This window comes from Lolium rigidum, chromosome 1 (genome assembly GCF_022539505.1).
Source record: "Lolium rigidum isolate FL_2022 chromosome 1, APGP_CSIRO_Lrig_0.1, whole genome shotgun sequence".
NCBI lineage: Eukaryota > Viridiplantae > Streptophyta > Magnoliopsida > Poales > Poaceae > Lolium > Lolium rigidum.
This window is the reverse complement of record NC_061508.1, coordinates 290,242,745-290,246,535: the sequence shown is the minus strand read 5'-3', so window position 1 is coordinate 290,246,535 and position 3,791 is coordinate 290,242,745. Positions and strand designations below refer to the sequence as shown.

The 3,791-nt window shown below is 44.3% G+C and overlaps 1 long non-coding RNA gene across 1 annotated transcript; it reads left to right on the top strand.

Annotated features, from left to right (window-relative positions):
- The first annotated feature begins 2,273 nt into the window (after window positions 1-2,273).
- Window positions 2,274-3,269, top strand: LOC124683905. Its single transcript, XR_006996856.1, has 2 exons — window positions 2,274-2,468; window positions 3,033-3,269. It is a non-coding gene; the product is annotated as an uncharacterized LOC124683905 (long non-coding RNA).
- Window positions 3,270-3,791: the final 522 nt, after the last annotated feature.

Genomic DNA, 3,791 nt, shown 5'->3' with positions numbered 1-3,791 from the left:
TTGCTTCCATATGCTCCAACATGCTAAGATGACTACCTCCATAAAAAAAGGTTTACCAAATCCTGTCTTAGGTGAAGAGAAGATTGTTTGCACTTCCTGACCAGATGGCCAATATATTTGCAAATAGTTCCAAACCCTCTGACTATAATTGCATTCGAAAAAAAAATGGATTCTATCTTCATATTTTCTCCCTGGGCAAAGCACACAATGTGTATCCTCAGTTACTTTCCAATGCCTTCTTTGCAACAGATCTCTGGTGTTCAAACGATCATTGAGAAGTAACCAGGCAAAGAACTTATGCTTCATAATGCAGGAGGACTTCCAAATCCATTTGAACACTGGAATGACTGTGACTTCTGCAAACAGATGCTGATAATATCTAGATGCAGTGAAAGTTTTACCCCAACTATACTGCCAGACATCAGCTGCCACAGATAGATGTGGATTTGGTTGATTTGAGGGTGGAGATGGATTTGGTTGGATGTTAGGGTTGTTGAAGTAGGAGAAATGGTAGTGTGCTAGTTTGTATGGGTAGATTATGTTGATTATGGTAACTAATGAACACATGTGTGTATGTGTTGTTCCCATTATGCTAGGGGGATGGAAAGAATTGTTCATGTTCATCATGTGGACAAGGATGCTTTCTTGAAGGGAAACATATAGAGCCGGACCCGGAAGAGGTTGACTTGGTGTTTGACCTTAGCCCTAGCTTTGCGGAGGTGGTAGCACAAGTGAGGGTTGAGTTGAATTGGAATGAGCCAAATGATGGTGTTGAGCTAGAGGGAAGACATAATGTGGGGTTTGAAATGCACACCCGTTGGAAGACAATGTGGATCAACTCCGAGCAACGTTGGTCCGTTTACAAGGAGACGGTGGCCGGGTCACAAGACAAGGCTTTGGAGTTGTTTGCAACCAAGACGGTTGATGCTCGTATCGAGCTTGACCTTAACCGGCCCTCCTCCCCGTTCGAGAGAGGAGTCCACCACCCATGAGCCAAGAAGAAGCCACCAATCTCCCATTGTCCAATCTCCCATTGCCCAACAACCTCCGTTGGATAATGAGTATGACGAGCATGACGATGGTGATGATGGTTTTGAGATGAATGACAACAATGGCGGTGATTTGGATAAATATTTGACGCAAGAGGAGATGGACCACTCCATTCTTTATTCCCGATGCTATGCGTCGGACTCGGATGATGATGGACCCGAAGAGGAGGTTGATGAGGATGGCTTGACGGCTAAGGAAGCCGAAAGAGCCGAGATCTTCAAGAAGGTAACCGGACGGGATATTCGGGTACCATTGTTTCGTGATGTTAGTCTTGCAGATGGAGCCGTGGTTGATGGTGGCAAAAGTTTACTTCTTGGAGCTAGGCCAATTTCCAAGAGAGATGTGGATGGTAGGACGGCTATGATATCTAAAGGGCCCACATTTGATACCTTCTTGGAATTAAAGATATGGTTGAGGGAGTTCTCCATTAAGCATCATCGCCCTTACATCGTTGTTCACTCCGACTTGAAGAAGCGGTACACGCTAAAATGTGTGGATAAAAGGTGCCCATGGGTTGTCCGTGCAAGACCTTTCAAAAAAAGGCCCTCTTGGCACATAAAAAGTTGTGTAGCAACTCACATGTGTCGGGGGCCGAAGCTTGATGGCAGGGATGCGCAGCCGGACCACCGTCAACTCACATCCGAGTTCATTGCATACAAGCTCTCAGCGGAGATATCATCACTTCCTACCATGAGCATTAGGTCCGTGCAAGATACGGTCAAATCCCGGTTTGCCTACGACGTGAAGTACGGGAAGGCATGGAAGGCCAAACAAGCCGCATTCAAGATGTTGTACGGTGATTGGGAGGAAGCATACAACCGAGTTCCTAGGTTGTTGTTAGCGATGGCCGCAACTAACCCGGGCATGGTGCATGTGGTGGAGCCTTCCGCAACCAAAATGACATTGCATGACGGTAAAAGAGTGAGGGTATTTCACCGTGCATTTTGGTCATTCGAGCAATGCACGAGGGCATTCGAACATTGTAGGCCCGTCATAGCCGTGGATGGTACCTTCTTGACCGGGCAGTACAAGGGCACACTATTGGTGGCAATAGCAAATGATGCGAGCAACCGTTTAGTACCACTGGCTTTTGCATTGGTAGAGATTGAGAACAATGATAACTGGCAATGGTTTTTCCATATATTGAGGACGAGGGTCATACCACCCTCAAAGGAAGTGTGTGTCATCTCCGATCGTCATCAAGAAATTCTCAATGCGGTGGTTCCAACAGGTGAGGCAACCTTCATACGTGCACTGTTGATCTTACAAAGGTACATATGTAGCTTACCTCTTAGATTTGTTCATAAATTCGTGCTACCTATGTGCTATGACAAAGCTTAAGCTAGACATCACTAGATTGTACTTCACAAGGACTCTCTCATGATATTGCACAAGGATCCTTTGTTTGGTAGTTCAAGGTGAGCTTGCCTGATGCATATTATTCTCTTCTATGTAGCACTGTCAACTCATATTGTTCTTTTAGTCATCCATGACATTATCCTGTTTTTTACAACTAAAGAAAAATTACCTGCCTTGCTTTGTGTTTGGTAGGAAAAAGATTTAGGTTAGCAATTAATCTATTATGGTATGCACTACCTGACATTAAATCTACTATGCTCTCTTAGACCCTTTTTCATTCTCAGCTGAACCTTATTCTATTTTGAAACTAATTACCTAATATCTCCGCATGATCATCAACATTCCTGATATGTAATCTGACTGAGCAACACACTTACCCAAGGGAAGACCAGCATAGTATCTACATGTCATTGGATCTAAAGATTACACTTATTCACCCTGGTTGACTTATTGTTGAAACTTCATGATGTTCCTAATATTTTTGTTAATATGGTATAAATCATTATTACCTAAATGATTTTGTGTTTGTGTTAGTTACCCTAACACATAAAATTGAATTGCCTGTCACAGGCTTAAACACTATATGCTATTGCCTAAACTTTATCTTTGTTGAATCTCACCAGCCATGGAGGTGCTCGAGGTTCGAGCCGCGGTCATGCTTGAGCCCATTCTGAAGAAGATGCACCTGCCCTTGCCAAAAAAAATGGCTGGCACCTTCGTACCCCAAGTTTGGCTGCACTTTCCTCTTTAGTATATTTTCCACTGTCATGTAATTATCATGTTGTGGTGCATGTAGCACTGTACTTCCGTTCCTCTGGACCTACTAAACCTCATCGGTCCTTATATACCTATTTCAATCCCCTTTTCAATATGTATTAAGTGCCTGTATCCCTTGTGCAAACCATGTGAAGTTGGATAGACATGTTCATGTTCCACTGCGTCCATCCTGAATATAGATGTGAAATGATCTCTATCAAGGTTCCAGACGACACTATGGGTTTCAGGTTGTTTGGACCTTGTGGGACTGAGCTGTCTTACATCTCACTATGACAGGAAGCAGGGCCAATTAGATGGTCATGTGACTGTGTGGCAGAATTGTCTTGCGCCTCAGTACATGTACGCCTCAGTAATGTGCATAGATTTTTTCAGTGTAACTGGGCCGTTGGACCATTATTAGAAAGAGATTGGGCCGCCACTCACCGGCTAGGAGGCGCCCCATGGGGCGCCCCAGCCTCTAGTCTTATCACATAATATGTGCAGTGAGGGACACAACGCTGCAGCACGGTGCGTGATGAAAACCAATGAGAACGATCTCAAAAACGGAGCAAAGTGTCGCAGCTCTGAAGATGAAGGCCAACTTTACTCTCTCCCCTTGGTTTTAT